Raw genomic sequence first — 19,111 nt, forward strand, 5'->3', positions numbered from 1 at the left:
CTTGCCTATTGATGTTTTAATGTTTGACTGGTTAGGTTCTTTCCCATGTCACTCTCTCACAGTTAACCTTGACTCTGTTGTTGACCTAACCTGAGCCTTGCATACTTTTCTGCTACATCAGGAAAAGGTTAGGAATTTATAAAGCAAAGCAAACAAGTCTCTGAGATTGGTTACTGTAATGGTTACTTTCCTGTTGGGAATTTTGAATCTAAAACAAAACGAGGAGATCAGGCTTGTGTATGGCAGGCAGCTTGTGAGTCTGCAGCACAGTTTATGCACAAGGCACTGCAGGGCAAGATCTGCAGAAATGGGGCCAGTTTGAAGTATTCAAAGGGCCAATATGCTTCTAACACGCACATTTCTGGACATATATTTTGAAACGGAACATATATTGACAGGGTATTAAGTTGCTTAGATACAAGCAATTTAAAGAGATGGGAAATGTATCCATAAACATGGAACGTGGAGAATGTATCTATAATACTATAAACGCTATTCTAAAAAGTACCAGCAGAACTGTTGAATCATTATATTGTACACCTGAAACTAATATAACACTGTATGTTAATTGGTATTTGAGTACCTGGTTTAGCTTAAGTCCTGAGCAAGTTGCTGTAAGATTTACAGGGTGAAATTCATTGGCACATTAGGGATTGTCTATTTTGATGACAGGCATCCCCTTGCTTTGTGCTAGTTGTTACATATTAATATGTAACATATCTGAAATACTATGATTAATTACCGAGCCTTAAATAAAAATAGGTGAAGTAAACAGTCTGATTCTGCTAGAGTGTTTTTTCTTTTACAAAATCACCTTTTTCCATCTAATCTATGTCTTTAATTCTATGATTAGAAATAGGTTAAGGGTTAAGACATTAATCCCTATTAAGTAAACAGAAGAGCTATTACAGTATGTTAAAAATAGATTCATGTATCACAATAAACTCAATTACTGAAACTCAGGGAAAATGAATTTGTCAAATCTTTTTCTGAAATTAGACTTTGACAGGGAAGGTTAGAGTAATCTTCAGAACAGTAAATGCTGAGGAACTCCCAGCAACAGGAGGTAAGACCATCCAAGACCATTCTTCCTAACTCGTAGTGTGTGTTTTTTTTTTTTCTCCAACAGGGCTTCCTATAAACATTTTCCTTCCATTTAAAAAGTTGATTCTAAAAAATCTCTGGAGCTGTGTTTACATTTTTAGAACGCTCATACTCTCAAATCTTCCCAAATAGCAGCAGTTTTCTCACCTAAGAAATTCTTTAGGTTTCGTTAGCATCACTCAGTGCCTAATGTGTTCTGTACTGGTAGACCCTGCCATTCATTCAACAAACACCTGAGGATGATAAGATACTTCTGTAGTCTTCCTGCCTGGCAGGGGAAGACTGGGAAAGACACAGCCATTAACAATGTATCACTGTCTTTGTGGATTCCATATCTAGTCTTCTCTGAAATCATCATATGTGACCCTTTAATGTTTTCTTTAGTTATATTTGCTTTGCTTTGAAAGTGCATCATTTTAAATTAATTAGACTTTTTGTGGCTAAATGCAAAGAAAAATGCAAAGGTTTTCCTAGGATCTGTTGAGCTTTCTTGTTGACCATCAAATCAACAAGCAATTAAATGTGATCTCAAGGAATGTACTTTGAGATTTCATTGAGATCTGAGATTCATTTATACAAATTTAACTTCACAATGAGTTGTCCTATGTATATTATCTATGAAAAAGTTTTGGAAAGACCTGAAGAATTGTCTTGCCTTTTGACTGGACTTAGCCTCCTCTGGGAGGAAGCCACAGCCTTGGATTCTTCAGGTGTGATGCTAGATAGGCTGGATACAGGGGTCACCCAGGAGTCCTCTTGCTAAGTTTCCTGATTTAGAACTCATTTGACAAACGTGATAGCAATTTTTGGAAATAATTCACAACCATGCTGTATTTTTTATTTTTGCAAATGTCAAACATCACAGAATTGAGAAGGTAGAATAAATTTGAAGCCTGCTTGATTGTTGAGAAAATTAGAGTTCAGGTAATTGTAGAACTAGAACCATCTACTGGGCCCAGAACTAAAACAACTTGCCACAGCTTTAATGGAAAGGGGTGCATATGCCCCTTCAAATCACTATGTTTGTATCCTTTGGATAAATATCTAGTAGTGCAATTGCTGGGTCATAGGGTACCTCTATTTTTAACTTTTTGAGGAAACTCCATACTCTTTTCCAGAGTGGCTGTACCAGTTTGCATTCCCACCAACAGTGTAAGAGGGTTTCCCTTTCTCTGCATCCTCGCCAACATCTGTTGTTTCCTGACTTGTTAATTTTAGCCATTCTCACCAGCATGAGGTGATATCTCATTGTGGTATTGATTTGTATTTCCCTGATGCCAAGTGATGTTGAACATTTTTTCATGTGTCCGCTACCATTTGTATATGTTCTTTGGAGAAATGTCTGTTCATGTCTTCTGCCCATTTCTTGACTGGATTTTTTTGTTTTTTGGGTGTTGAGTATGGTAAGTTCTTTATAGATTTTGGATACTAGCCCTTTATCTGATAAGGCATTTGCAAATATCTTCTCCCATTCCGTAGGTTGCCTTTTAGTTTTGTTGACGATTTCTTTTGCTGTGCAAAAGCTTTTTATCTTGATGAAGTCCCAATAATTCATTTTTGCTTTTGTTTCTCCTGCCTTTGGAGATGTGGCTAGCAAGAAGTTGCTGCAGCTGAGGTCAAAGAGATTGCTGCCTGTGTTCTCCTCTAGGATTTTGATGGATTCCTGTCTTACATTTAGTTCTTTCATCCATTTTGAGTTTTTGTGTATGGTATAGGAAAGTGGTCCAGTTTCATTCTTCTGCATGTGGCTGTCCAATTTTCCCCACACCATTTACTGAGGACAATCTTTTCAACAAAGAAAGTTTTAAGTCAAGGCCTCACTAATTCCTACAGTATTAGTAATGCATCTCAGTTTTCAAAACTAACTTATTTTTAAAAGCTTAAACTTAACCTAAAAGATTTATAATGAAAATAAACTAGAATGAACAAACGTGAGAAATGCTCCTCTTTGAATTAGGGAACAAGGACCTTGAGCTTTCCAAAAAAAGTACATCTTCCCAACGTATTCATGGTGATGTGGCATAAAAGATCCATTTAATTTATTTAAAACTACTTTAACTCAGATAACATCACTCTGAAGTACACTACCAAAATGTTAATTGAGAAAAACTGAAAATAGTTTTAGTTTACTCAATATCACATGCTAGAAAAAAGTTTGCATGGGAAAACACTGAAGAGGTAATTTTTTAATACAGATTTCACAAACTCATGGTGCAAAATGGGTCCCACAGCTTCCTCTAGAGTAATAATTACTTTTCATTGCTTGTTGGCTGCCTGTGAAAATTTGATTGCAGTAATTCAAATGCTCCTACAAAACTAGCATATCCACCCATGCTGTTCTGACTGCCGCAGCCAGCCTCATAACACCCATAACAATGACTCACAAACTGGCTCTCTAGGCCACTGTAAGAGGACTGGGCCGACACTCCCATGCCTTGCATCATCTGGCTGCTATACTCCCCATTGCTGGCCCCAGTTGTGGAATTCAATGTTTGCATGCCATTTTTTTTTCAACTTCCATCAAATTCAGTTTGTAATCTCAACTTTAAATTGATCTTACTGCTAATCAAAATGTCTTTATGGCAGAAGTGGACTAAAGTACCAGGCTGATTTTGGGAAAAAAATAATTTTATCTCTAATGGAGAATTTGCAGCATCTTTTCCCAACATCTTTCATCCTGCCTTCACAGCCTGAATCATTCATCTCACAAATATGTTGAGTACCTAACATTTGCTGCTTGGAAATTTATGCTTTTCTTAACATATAAAGATGACAGACAGTCATTAGTCTATCATTAAGATCTAAAATGTATTTTCTTCTAGCCTCAATGGTAAACTCATGTGGTGTTGTTTTCAAGATGCCAGTTTGAGGCCATGAGAGAGAGAAAAGAGATCCATACAACCACCTGACCTGACCCTTGACTCATCATGAGCCAGCCAATGAGTTTTCATGCAAAAAACACAACACTTTTATGCAGTGCCTTTAACTGTGGTTTATCGGTAGAGATTAAATTATGGAACCACTAGCTGCATTACCAAATTTAGTCAAAGCATTTGCAATGAACTTTCTTTCTGATTCAGCAGTACTGAATTTTATTTTGTCTTTCCCGATTAAACAAAATGTCTCAACCATGACTAGGAAAGGAGGGAGAGGGGGAAATCAACCACTGAACCTTTCCAATATATGGACAAACCTCTTTTCAGATTATATACCATACACACACACACACACACACACACACACATAATTTCTGTGTAAATAGTGTGTGTATACATTAATGCCTGAGGACTTGGAGGAGGTGATGACAGAAAAGAAAGCATGGGTTTCAGGGGCAGTCAACAATGCTCTCTGCTTTTCCTGTATTGAGGTCTGCTTCCTGGCACTTCCCTCAACTATGACAAATTCTGATGGCTCAGGCTTTGACTTTACTTCGGAACTTTTACATTTCTTGTGTTGAAAATCTGTTTCCCTTGCCCATCTTCCTTCAATCTGGTTCTAATTCCTATGTTGCAACTTGATAGCCAGTACAGCAGGTAGAATAAAAAGAATTACACGTTTGAAGCTCTACTGCATAACTAGGCCTTGCAGAGGCTGGGTTGGTGGGGTGTTCTCTAGACATCACTCATAACACAGGATTGTCTCACCGTGAATGGTCACTTGCAAAGATTGGGTCTGCCTAGAATTAGCCAAAAGGTTTGTGGAGTTTCTATGTGGCTTATTTATTTTTTTATTTAGGTAAAATTCATATTTGTAAAATTCACCATCTGATCTGAAAGTGTGCAATTCAGTGGCTTTTAGTACATTCACAATATTGTGCAACCATCACCACTATCTAGTTCCAGAATATTTTCATCATTCATAAGGAAATTCCAAGCCCCTTAAGCTGTAACTCCCCCTGCCTCCTTCCCCCCACCCCTGGCAACCACTAATCTGCTTTCTGTCTCTATGGACTTGCCTATTCTAGATATTTCATATAAATGCAATTATATAAAATGTGACCTTTTGTCTGGCTTCTTTCACTTGTCATGATGTTTTCAGGGTGAATTCATACTGTAACATATAGTGGTACTTCATTCCTTTTCATGGCTGTATTATATTGCATTATATGGATATACCATATTTACCCATTCATTATTTGATGGACATTTGGACTGTTTAGCTCTTTTGAATACGTGGTGCCGCTGTGAACATTCATGTACCAGTTTTTGTTTGAAGCTCTGTTTTCATTTCTTTTGTGTCTATACCTAGGAGTAGAATTGCCGTGTCATATGGTAATTCTATGTTGAACTCTGCGGAACCTCCAAACTGTTAACAACAGCAGGTGGTACTGTTTTTACATTCCTACCAGCAATGTATGAGGGTTCCATTTTCTCTGAATGTTTACCAAAACTTTGTTGATTTCCAATTTTTTTTATTATAGCCATTCTAGTGGATGTAAAGTGGTATTGTGCTTTTGACTTGCATTTCTTAATGATTAACAATGTTAATTTTTTTTTTCCATGTGCTTATTGACCATGTGTTATCTTCTTTGGAGAAATGTCTATTCAAGCCCTTTTGCCCATTTAAATTTTTATTTTATTAAAAGAGTTTATTTATTTATTTGACAGAGAGAGAGAGCACAGCAGGGGGAGCAGCAGAGGCAGAGGGAGAAGCAGGCTCCCCGCTGAGCAGGGAGACTGATGCGGGGCTCGATTCCAGGACCCTGGGATCATGACCTGAGCTGAAGGCAGACGCTTAATGACTGAGACACCCAGGCGCCCCTACCCATTTTTAAATGGAATTTTTGTTCTTCTGTTGTTGAGTTGTAAAACTTCTTTATATATTCCAGATACTAGACCCTTATCAGATATATGATTTGCAAACATTTTCTCCCTTTCTGCAGGTTGTTTTTCACTTTCTGGACAGCGTCCTTTGATACTTCTGTATGAGTTGTACAGAACTGGCCTCATGTGAAATTTGAAGGAGTATTTTTAGTCAGTCAGTGTCTCTCTCTCTCTCCTGCCTTTGCCCCCTTTCACTTTTCTTCACTCACTTCCAGTTTCTTCATTTCTCTTATACTATACTCTCCAAGGACAAGAAAAAAAAAAGCTTTCCGATAAATTCATTCACACTGGGGTGTAAATGACTGATAAGGCCTAATGACTTACTCTCCCACCAAAGGTGTCAGCGTGTCAGTAACTGAAAAGAAAGCAAAGGAATTCATGAAATGTCAGACATTGATGAACATAGTGGGCTGAGATCATGGGACACCTTTCTGTTGCTCCTGAAGTCACACTAAGTTAACACCTCCAGTTCTACTTAAAATAAGGATTCTAATCCCAGATCTGAGGTTTTACAAAGCCAATCATGTCCCCCATAAAACTCTGTACTAAGCCTGTGGGGCTTCTGTGGGCAGCCACTGTGCCAAGCACATTGGTAATTAAGCCTCAGTGTGTTCTGTTCTTAAACAGTCTGTAGTTCAGATGCTTTTAGAAAATAGACACTCTCCTTGACTCTCACTTATAGGACTCCTAAGGTCACCTCTGAGCTCTCATCCTTATATATCTTCAGAGCACCATGAACTCCACTGAACATGGTTGCATTTTCTTATTCCTGAACCATATTGTCCTGGGGTTGAAATGAATCTATAGCCTCTTAGCCTTCCATGCCTGCTTGGGCACCCACTGAGTCTTCTCCGTCATTCCCTGGACATTCTTCGTTTTAATATCACAGAGGCTGTTGACAGCTCTAATGATTATGCTTGAAGACAAAACCTAAATTACCCTAATCAGCCTGCTCTGAGGCTGGCAGGTATGTGGTGCTGTCACAGCGAGTTGGTGATATACAATCTGCCATGAATAGAGCTTTTTTCCAGCTGCTCTGGCAGGGCCACCTGCCGTCTGTGCCCCACTTCCTGCCAGGAAGCTCTGTGACCTTCAGTGGCCAATGCCAAGTGATTAGAAAACTGGTAGCATTTGTGCCAGGACCTTGGTCTCTGTGGGTTTTGTTTGCTGCGACAGAGAATCAGGAAGTTCCAGAAAAGAACTACAGGGAAATTTTCTCCTTATCCAAAGATACAGGGTAAGGATTCTGCCTATACGAAGGTAATGAGAAGTAGCTCAGGGCAAATCTTTCCTTTCCCAGACTTGTGCAAATAAGATTTGGCCAACAAATCTCTCAAAATACGCAAGCACCTTTGAACTGCTTACCCATTCAGCAATGAGAAAAGAGACAGAAGAATCTAGTAAGATAAATCTAAAAGTTAAAAACCAGACCAGTTTAACAATGAATAATTGGAAAGTGAAATTTTTAAAAATTCCATTCCAAAAATATGAAAACACAGGGATAAGTCTGACAAAAGATGTGTAAGATCTGTGCAAAAAAAAAAAAAAACTAAATAAAAATAAAAACTGAGAAATTAAAGAAGACCAAAATAAATGAAGACATACATCATATTCATGAATCAGATGATTCAACATTGTAAAGATGTCAGTTCTCTGTAAAATGATCTATAGACTCAAAACAATCCTAATCAAAATCCCAGTAGACATCTGTAGAAATTATTGAGTTGATTCAAAAATTTGTATGAAAGTGCTAAGGACCTAGAATAACCAAAGCAACTTTGAAAAAAGAAGAAGAAAGTTGGAGGGCTAATGCTACCTGATTTCAAGACTTTGAAAGCTACAGTATGAAGATATTGTGGCAATGGTGTAAAGATAGATCAGTAGAACAGAATAGAGAGTCTAGAAATAGACCCATTCACATATGGGCAGCTGACTTTCAACAAAGTTACAAAGACAATTCAATAGAGAAAGTATAGTTTTTTCAACAAAAACTGCTGGAATAATTGGATATCCAGATGCAGAAATATGAATCTTGATCCACAGTTAGTATGATATGCAAAAGTTAACTCAAATGGATCATAAACTTAAAGTTTAAACCTGCAAGAGTACAAAACTTCTAGAAGAAAACACAGGAGAAAATGTTTGTGACCTTGGGTTAGGCAAAGATTTTGATCAATAAAAGAAAACACTGCCAAGTTAAACTTCATAAAAATTAAAGCCTATGCTCTTTAAAGATAACATTAACAAAATTATCAGACTAGATACAAACTGGGAGAAAATATTTAAAATATGTTTTTCCTAAAGGATTTGCATCAAAAACATGTAAAGAACGCTCAGACTCAATAATTAGAAAACAAACAATTGCAAAAACGCATAAAAGATTTGAATAAAGTCCAAAACATTTAAAAAGAAGACCATTATCATAATCAGTGTCAAGAAAGAACACACCCACACTCAGCCCTTTAGTACCATTGTCTAGAACAGCTGCAGCAGGAATAGTAACGACAAGCAGCTCTGATTTGGGGAGAGTTTCCACCCAATCCATTGTTTCACCTAAAGGTTCTCAACGTTTCCAAAGAAGATACAAAGATAGAAATAAACACATGGAAAAATGTTCAACATCATTAGTCATTAGGGAAGTGTAAATTAAAACTACAGTGAGATACCACTGCATACCTATAAGAATAGCTAAAATTAATAAGACTGACCATACCAAATGTTGATGAGACTGTAGAAGAACGGAAACTGTCATAAACTGTTCATTGGAATGTAATTTGGTACAACCATTCTAGGAAATACTTTGGCAGTTTCTTAAAAAGCTAAAATACTGGGCGCCTGGGTGGCTCAGTCGTTAAGCGTCTGCCTTCGGCTCAGGTCATGATCCCAGGGTCCTGGGATCGAGTCCCACATCGGGCTCCCTGCTCGGCGGGAAGCCTGCTTCTCCCTCTCCCACTCCCCCTGCTTGTGTTCCTGCTCTCGCTATCTCTCTCTCTGTCAAATAAATAAAATCTTTAAAAAAAAAAAAAAAAAAAAGCTAAAATACTGAGAGATATTTTCACATCTTTGTTCATAGAACTATTCACAGTAGCCAAAAGTGGAAGCAACTCAAATATCCACGGGCAGATGAACAGATAAACCAAGTGTGGTCTATACACACAGTCGAATATTACTCAGCCTTAAAAAGGAAGAGAATCCTGTCACATGCTACAACATGAAAGAAACTTGAGGATATTGTGCTTAGTGAGATAAGCCAGTCACAAAAAGACAAATACTGAATGATTTCACTTATCTAAAATAGTCAAGTTCATAGAAACAGAAAGTGGAACAGTGGTTACCAGGATTTGGGGGAGGAGGGAAAGGGAGTTGTCTAATGGATATAAAGTTTGAGATTTACAAGATGAAGTTCTAGAGATCTGTTTCATAATATGTGAATATACTTAATACTGCTGAACTTTGCACTTAAAAGTGGTTAAATTTTAAGTTGTGTAAAATTTAATGGTAAATTTTATATTGTGTATTCTTAACCATAAAAATGAAGAAAAAGTTAAACATTCTTACTATATGATATAGTCATTCCACTGCTAGGTATTTAACTTATGAAAAATGAGAGCACTTGTCCATACAAAGACTTGTATAAAAATGTTCATAGCAGCCTTGTTTATAACATCCAGAAGCCAGAAACAACCAAAATACCTATGAACAAATGGATGGATACACAGATTGTGCTATAAACATAACAGTTTCTGGACTCTTGGTTCTGTTCCGTTGGTTTATACATCCGACCTTATGCTGGTATCACACTGTCTTGATTACTGTAGTTTTGTAGTAAGTTTTAAAATTGGAAATTATGAATCCTCCAACCTTGTTCTTTTTCAAGATAATTACCTATTTTGGGATTGCATTAAATCTATATATCAATATATCACTAACAATAGAAATCCAAAAGTCTCTCCCAGAAACCTCTATAAATATTAAACATGCCCTTTCATATTTTATCATTTTACTAATACAAGCCATTTTCTTTTTACTTTGTTCCTAAACTCTGGGTAATCCCTTTCATGAACTTAAAGAACTTTTGAAGTAGATTTACCCATCTTTCTCATTTGACATTATTTATCTTTATTACTTTCATATTTCATTAAAAACCTAGCCTTTCAGGGGCACCTGGATGGCTCAGTCAATTAAGTGTCCAGCTCTTGATTTCAGCTCAGGCTGTGATGTCATGGCTCTTGCGATCCAGCCCTGAAGTTGGGCTCCACGCTCAGGTGGGAGTCTGCTTGAGATTCTCTCCCTCTGCCCCTCCCCCCATACATGCTGTCTCTCTTTTTCAAATACATAAATCTTAAAAAAACAAAACAAAACGAAACCTAGACTTTCACTTTTAGTTTCTTTAGGTTTCCCTTGGAATCTGCCACAATAGTTCTAAAAAGAAGATGGTAGTATATGGCTCTAAAGCCCACTACCAGCGTTTCTTCTTCATTGCTGTGTTGCCTTCATTTGAGACCCTTGAAGATACGGACACTGTGGGATGAGCTATAGCAAATCCAGCTCAGATCCTGTTATGTTGCTACAGAACATCCCAAGAATGCCAAATTTGTGTGTGCTAATCCTGAACTTGCACAGGCTTGCTTGGGCTTCCTGGAGAAGCCTCTTGATGGCTTTGGACCTTGCAAGTTATTGGGCTGCAAAAGGGAATAGTGACACAGGAGACAAGGACACATGGAGACACTTTCTTAATAAAGCGTTGACCTTCTCTCATCCATAAGGCCTCAGTGTCCTTACTGTCTGTCCTGTGTCAGCAAAGAACCCAGCACAAAGCAGTATGCCCGACCAGGAGGCTGGAGTGGCGGAAAGGCAAGACCACGGGGTTGGGGTGGGGGGGGGGGAGATTGAAGGGAACTTTAAGGACAGAAAATTAGCCCTGTGAAGCGTGTCTCCTCCTTGCCTCTGCTATGTTGCCAAGCCAAGAAGCAACTGTGTAGAAATTGGAGGGCTTGTTGTTGGCTGGAGGTCACCAAAAACAGAAGATTCAAGAATGTTAATGTGCAAGGAGTGATGATGAAGTCCAAAACATTTAAAAAGAGGACCATTATCATAGTCAGTGTCAAGAAAGAACACGCCCACACTCAGCCCTTTAGTACCATTGTCTAGAACAGCTGCAACAGCAAGAGTAACAACAAGCAATTCTGACTTTGGGAGAGATTCCACCCAATCCATTGTTTCACCTAAAGGTCTTCAACCGTCCCACCCCAGAATCTCACCATCATGCACCATCATTTTTACTCTCAGCCTTCAGGAGGGGAACTGCAGCCCAGGACATGGCTGACAGCTTCACTTGGAGAAGACTTACTCAGTGCCCTCTAAAGTATGTGGTCTTTGCTTTCCCTGAAGTGGTTTGCCTGCCAGGCTTCTGTGGTCCCAAAACAGTGGTATCTGCTAACCCTGTATTCACCTAAGGGGGCATGTTGTCTCTACTCTGGACTAATTTCCATGCCTGTCCTGCTGCCCAGTTACCTCCCCCTTTTTAGGACCTCAATTTCCTCGTCAAGAGGTTGGCCTAAGTTGGCTGTTAAGTTCTTTGCACATTGTCCCATGACATGTTCCATGTCCAGTGTCCCATGACATTTGGAAAGTACTCAGCTTGGGATCTCGTGCCAGCTATTGCCTGCTCTTACCAGAGCTTTCCCCACTTTAGGTGCCCAGACCAGAGACCTTGAAGCCATCCTTGATTCTTCTCTCTCTCTCACACACACCCTTTGTCTAATCCAGCTGCTGATGCTGTCAACTCCACCTTTAAAATGTATCCCACATCTGGGGCGCCTGGGTGGCTCAGTTGTTAAGTGTCTGCCTTTGGCTCAGGTCACGATCCCAGGGTCCTGGGATCGAGCCCCGTATCGGACTCCCTGCTCGGCGGGTAGCCTGCTTCTCCTTCTCCCACTCCCCCTGCTTGTGTTCCCTCTCTCACTGTGTCTCTCTCTGTCAAATAAATAAATAAAATCTTAAAAAAAATGTATCCCACATCTAAACACTTTTGACCACCTTCATCCCCCTAACCTTCATCTCTCACCTGCAGTATTGCCCCAGCCTCACCATTGGTCTTTCTACTCCTGCCCACTTTGGTCAATTCTCAACTTTGCAGCCAGAGTGATCCCATTACAGTGTGAGTCAGATCACATCACTCCAATTAAAACCCACCAAGCCCCCTATTTCACTCAGAGTAGAAGCCAAACACCTTCCAGAGCTTTTAAGACTCCTGCCTCAGGGCCTTTGCACTTGCTGTTTTCCTTGCTTCTACACTTTATGCCAAATGTCCACATAACTCACTCCCTCACCTCCCTTGAGAATTTATTCAACTGTCATCTTTTCATTTGGGTCTACCATGGCAACCCAACTTAAAATGGCAATGCCCCCTACATTCCCTATCCCTCAGCCCTGCTGTATATCCTCCATAGTACTTCTGTCACACCATGTGTTGCATTTGTTTTCTCCCTACCTCAATTAGAATATTTGATCAATGAGAACAGGGATTTTTGTTTCTTTGCTGCTGTACCCCAATGCTTAGAACATAGTCTGTTGTTCTTGGAAGACACTTGGAAGGCTCTGAAAACTATTTAACTGGATTAATGAAATGAGGAACTGCAAGTTCTTTCTTGCACGGAAGTATGGAGGTAGAGCAGTTTATACTTTCCTTCCCTCATTCCTCAGTCTCGTTCCCTTATCTTAGCTTACATTTGCTGCTCATTTCTTAAACCTGATATTTCTTGGAAGTGGCATGAGGAGGGACCACATTCCAGTGGCAGTCTGCAGGGCTAGTCCTTGGACTAGAAGTATACCTCATATTACATAACACTGCATTTCTCTAGTGACAAATTCACTCCAGCCTCTCTTCTGTGTCTTGAACTTATTTGCATGGCTGGCATTCTTAGCTCATGTTAGAACTTGCCTGTTTGGGAAGCCAAAATTGAGATTTGGGATTCAATATTTTGAAAGTCCATGACAAATACCCAAATAAATCCATCCAAAATGAGCTTCCAGTCCTCTTTAGTTTTGAACTTCAAATCCAAAACGTCTTTTGAACTTCTAAATGGAGAGGTTCAATAGGCAGTTAGATATATGTGCCAAGGTCTGTGAGGAATGAAGAAAATGGTCTGTTAACAGAGTCATAATGATGAGAGCCTGTATGTAGAAACTTGAGGTTGAATCAGATGTAAAAAGTATTTATATCTCAATTACTCCCTACCTCGCTCACTCTTTCATTCATTTATTCACTCAATATCCATGTGACACAGTCTCTTCATGGAGTAACCTTCAAACAAACACAGCAACCAAAACTAAACTTAAAAATGATTTTTACTTTTATTTAAATTCAATTTAATTAACATATAATGTATTATTAGTTTCAGAGGTAGTATTTAGTGATTCAGCAGTTGCATATAACACCCAGTGCTCATTCCATCAAGTGCCCCCCTTAATGCCCATCGCCCAGTTACCCCATCCCCCTCCCACCTCCCCTCCAGCATCCCTCAGTTTGTTCCCTATACTCAATAGTCCCTTATGGGTTTGATTAGAGAAGAGGACCCAGAAGATCCATGAAGCATCCCACCCCCCAGCTTCCCTCTCTTGCTCCTAGGGAGGGTACCACACACCTGGAAAATGAGTTCTTCTTTCTCTCACATTGGGATTTCCTGGTGAACAAAATTCCCCACTTCATTATATGTTACAGTGACAAAGAGAGACAGTGAACCAATAGTTGTAAGTAGCTCAGAACTCCTATGGAGATATGAAGAGAGTTATGCTCTAAAACAGAAGTTCTCAACACGATCTACCTATTACCACCTGGGGCTATTTTTTAAAGTACTGTTATCCATACCCATCCTAGATAATCAAATTTAATTGGTCCAGCATAGGCCTGGTAATAATTGGTTTTTAGAAGCTCCCCCAGTTTATTCTTCTGTGTAGCCAAGGTTAACAATGAATGGTCTAAACAAAAACTGTAACCTAGTTTATTTGTTAGGCCACCAAAATGCAGTGATTTTAAGTTGAGATTTAAGTAATAATGAACAGATGAAGTGAGAAGTAGAAAGATGTGAGGGAGCATTCCAGGCAATGGGTATAGCCATGAAAACCATGCTAGAATGGAAGTTCTGGTTTTAGAAAGCCAAGAGCAGCCTCTACAGCCATTTTAGCTGTTCTTTAGTGTGGAGGAGTTATGCCCAAAAGAAGAACATTCCTGATTTCCCACAAAGCCATGTAAGAAATGACCTAAAGAAACCATGAGAGACTCTGGACTCCAGGAACAAAACTGAGGGTTACAGAAGGGAGGGGGGTGGGAAAGTGGAATAATCAGGTGATGGGTATTAAGGAGGGCACATGTGGTGATGAGCACTGGGTGTTATATGCAACTAATGAATTGTTGAACACTACATCAAAAACTAATGATGTATTATATGTTGGCTAATTGAACTTAATAAAAAAATAAAAATAAAGTAGCTTCTAGAACACATAAAAAAGAAAAAAAGAAAGAAAACACACCATCATATAGAGCTGGTCCTACCTCGGGACTGATTGGGTATGTACCTAACAAAGGAATAGGTCTTTCCACTTCCCTGAGTAGATACAGATTTAGTTTGCGATTTTTGCACATGTAACTACTGTGTTTGGGATTAATACCTCAGGACCATACCTCAGGACCCCTCAAAAGGAATGCTAATGAATATAATTCCCCCTTGGGGCGCCTGGGTGGCTCAGTCAGTTAAGCGTCTGCCTTCGGCTCAGGTCGTGATCCCAGAGTCCCAGGATCGAGCCCCGCGTTGGGCTTCCTGCTCAACAGGGAGCCTGCTTCTCCCTCTGCTCCTCACCTAGATCACTCTCTCTTGCTCTCTCGCACTTTCTCAAATAAATAAGTAAATAAATAAAATCTTTAAAATATATATATATATAATTCCACCTTGACTTTGAGTTTTCAGAAATAAAACCAAGACCCTCTGGGGACAGGATACTGGAACTATCCCATAAAAAGGTGTTCACCCTGAACAGTTAACCTATTTGGTGAGACAAGAGGTAGAAAATATCACATTAACAAAGAAAATGCAGGATTTGACTTTCATATTACCAAAAGCTACAGGAAAGAATGACCTTTATTACACTTTTCCCCATCTTCTGAGGAGCAGGGGCCATATCTCCGTAGTAATTTTAACCCTCACAGCCTCTGAACAGAGATTTGTTCATAGTATAATCATGTCTGGGCCACAGTTTGATTGGTGTGCAAATCTCCATCCCCCCCTCCTTCTAAACATTTTTTGTTTATCTTCGGCTCTTGTCCTTGTCTTCCAATTGCTAATGGTTTGGGAGAATTAATGGCCCAGGAGATAAACAGGTTTTGTTTCTGAGCATAAAGGCTTTATGGTCCTGCCAAAGAATTCTTTTTCTACACTATGTATTTCCCTCTTTTGCTGATGACGAAAATGATGCTTGCAGGAAATATTTATCTTCTTGTATGCCTTATGCAAGTCATGAGGGAAATAGAAATTAGAATGACCTTAAATCCTTGCACCATATTGTGTCTTTACTTCAACCGTTATGGTATCGGGGACAGGGGAGAGGGAGAGGAAAGTTGTTAAAATAACGTGAACTTGGAGTAGAACTTGCCAACATAAACATCTTTTGAATTTCTTCTTTACTCTGAAATGAATCATTTGAAACAAATCACCCTGTCATAACACATATTTTGTTTTACCAGGCCAAAGAGAAGAGATTTATTTTCAAACTGGAGCAGAAATTTGGGGTCACAAACAAAGCTTAGAAGTGTTTAGTGCTCCCAGAACATTTGATGCCACCTCTTTGAATTCATATAGTCAATAAAATACATATATTCAACTCATCTAGTCAGTATATTTTAAAGCAGCTCACCTTTGTATATACCTTTGTATATACACATGCAAGCATTAACTTCTCATCAGTTGCCTTGAGGGATGGATGGGATACTGATGGAGCTGCTTTCACTAGAAAATATTTGCAAGGTAACTTCGCTTTTGAAATGGTAGAGAGAGAAAGTAATTTTATTTTGTAAGTATTTGGGTACTTGTTATGAAACAGATACTTGGAGATATGGATAAGACATGATATGTGGCTTTGAAGAGCTTTTATCTGAGCTGGGCCTTGGAGCATGGGTAGGAGCTAGCCAGAAAGAAGGAAGAAAGGGTATTCCAGGTTGGTGGGGGGGTGGAAATAGCATGTTCAATGACACAGAAATGTGAAAAACTCTAGAAAGTTCCAAGAGGAAGGAGATCTTCAGAGTATTTGGAACACTTGATTCATGTAGAAAAAGATGGAAGTCAAGTCTAAGATGATGAATCAGGAGGCAGCAGAGGATAGTGGTTGACAGCACAGTCTGGCCCGAGGTCAACTCCTGGCCTCTTCGTTGAATAGCCTCACTATCTGCACCCTTTTCCCTCATCTGCAAAATTAGGACGATAATAGTATCTCACGGGGGCTGAGAATAGTGCCTGGCCTGATTGCCAAATTAAAGCAACAGTTTATCCTGAGATGATGAGGACTAATGCTAAAATGATGTCAGTGGGAAAGAAAGGAAAGGCCAATAGGAAGAGATGTTTCTCAGGTGTATTTAAAAGGCTTGTCAAATGATTGGATTGGGGTGGGTGAGGAATAGAACAGGAAGGAAAAGGTCAAGAATGGCAATTGCGTTTTTAACTTGAGAAACCCTAGATGGTAGGGCCTGTGGTTGAGGTCAGAATATAGAAGGTGGAGATCTATTTCTATCATGTTGTGTTTAAGGTTCCCACATACCAACCAGGTAGAGGCCTCTGTTAGAAATTAGTAATAAGAGTTTGGAGTTTGAGAAATAATAAAAATAATAAACACAGTTGTCAGTATAGAAATGGTCATTGAAGTCAAAAAGGAACTTTAAAATGTGAATATGTAGAGCAGGTTTTCTCAGCTTTGGTGCTATTAACATTTTGGGGTGGCTAGTTCTTTGTAATGCTGGGGGGTGGGGGCCTAGCCTGTACACTCCAGGATATTGAGCTATATCCCTCACCTCCACCCACTAGATGTCAATGGCTCTTTCCCCCTTTGTCAACAAACAAGGATGTCTCCAGATATCACCAAAAGCCCTCCCCCATCCCCAGGGCAGGGAATGTGGTGGAGACTGGTCCCTTGTTGAGAACCTCAGGTGCAGAGTGTGGAGGGGGAAACTTGGGCAAATTATGTTCAGTTTCTGAATACATTAATTGCAAATAACCGTAGAAGTAACATAGATATTGTTGTAAGAGGCATTCTGAAGCAGTCAAGTGCTGAGCAAATGGTATTTACTATGATTAGCCAAAGTTGAAAAATCCTTGTGTATTATAGGTGAAACGGTGGGATTTTGGGGAGCCTTTCTTGTTATAGGAGTGGTTTGGGTCATTACAAAGGATATTCATCCGTCTTCACTAGTGTGGGCAGTTCCTCCTCACCTCACACACATGCTCAATTTCAGATGGCGAAGCCAAGGCTCCAAATCCTAAACTGCTCTTAGCCACGGCTGCGTTGGCTGTTTAGCTGGATGAAGTATTTCAAGTCCCTCTTGTATTCTCAGCTTCTCAATTCTTTCTGCTCCTCCTCTATCCCCAGTAGGGCAAACTGATGCTAATGGCAGACAACATGTCCACGGCTATTCGTGAATCTTGGTTGTCATAGTTGCTGAACATGAGATTTGTGATATCATATATCTTCGTGTTACTAGGAAATATTTTTAAAAAGGCAAACAAAAACAAAGTCAGACCCTGGGTCCTGGTTTTCAACATCAATAAATAATTCCCTGTATTCTCTTTCACACTAGGCCCTTTCCCACATACAGTTCAGCTATATCTCAAAGGAGGGGCCTTAAGGACCAAATGGCTCCTGTAAATCAAGGAACTTGCTGTAGAAAATGGCATAATCTCTATCTAGAAACTATTCCCCACAGCCTTTTGCCTTGGAGAATAATCATTAGTGAAGCTGGAACATTGCTCTTCTTATTTTAAATCCGTTTCTCCTCTTGGATGTACCTGAAAGTTGTTGGTCTTTTTGTGTGTTTTTTGTTTGTCTCTTTATTTTTCTCCCCCCACTTCCCAAGGAGCCAAGATATACTTCCTGGAACTGAGAGTCACTGTTCACTCAACCAACAAAATCTGGCCTCCAGCTAAGGTAGAAGGCAACTGGCTGTGAGTGCCTCAACCTGTTGAACCTGCAAAGGCCCCACCTCCCACACCACTGGCCATCGCATGGAAAATTCCTGGGCACAGAAGGGTCAGCCTACGGACAAGGAATCAGCCAGCCATGCTCCTCTGGGCACAAGGACCTTGGCATCTGGCCAACCACTGTCATTAAAAGTGGGGGCTTTTATGTTAGTTTTTCTTAAGTTCATGTTTCGGGCAGCTTTTTATTATGATGTGATTTTTTTTTCCCCCAAGGCCAGGCCTCCACCCTCACATCTTTGGTGGAATGTGTTAATAATTTGCTCTAGGGAGATGAAAGCCTCTTTGATACAAGTAGAATAAACACATGGAACACTGCTCAAAGGTCTAATTTCCACAATAGGAGCCCAGTTTGGGGACTGAGAATTGGACAGAGAGAACAGTCTCATTTCTGAATCACTTTTCTCCCCCAGTGTCCCTCCTTTGCCTCTGCAGCTCTTTCCTGACTTGTCCAGCTTAGGACAATGCCGGCCTGTGCTCAAGGACTCTTCAGACAGTCGGCAGCCAGCAAAGGCCATCACTAACTGTTGTGGTAAATCCCTACACAAGTCCTGAAACAGACTGTAAAGGCAATTTCCTTCTGCATGGGGTTACTTTGTGTGAGCCAAGGATCTTTCTAAGTGCTAAATTAAGACTTGCTTCATGAAATCATAACATATTAGAGTGGAAAAGACATCGCTGAGTCCAACCTCTTCATTTTATAGATGAGGATGTGAATGCCCAGGAAGATTACATGACTTGTCTAGAATCACACAGGTCTTCCAAATCCCAGCGTGGATTGTCCTCAAGACCTGTGCTGTTATAATCCCATGGTTCCCAAGGACGGGCAGAAGTCAAAACAAACAAACAAACAAACAAAAACCCTTTTCAGGATTTCTCTAACTGCCTCTTTCTGTGCCCATCCCCATTCTGAGGTGCTTCTCCCACCAAACTCTGGGCACCACCTCA

General features: G+C 39.8%; 1 long non-coding RNA gene across 1 annotated transcript in view; it reads left to right on the plus strand.

Moving 5' to 3' along the window:
* Positions 1-19,111, plus strand: part of LOC144381132 (uncharacterized) — a 364,233-nt gene that overhangs the window by 339,613 nt on the left and 5,509 nt on the right. The window lies entirely within an intron of this gene.

This window comes from Halichoerus grypus, chromosome 2 (genome assembly GCF_964656455.1).
Source record: "Halichoerus grypus chromosome 2, mHalGry1.hap1.1, whole genome shotgun sequence".
NCBI classification, from domain to species: Eukaryota; Metazoa; Chordata; class Mammalia; order Carnivora; family Phocidae; genus Halichoerus; species Halichoerus grypus.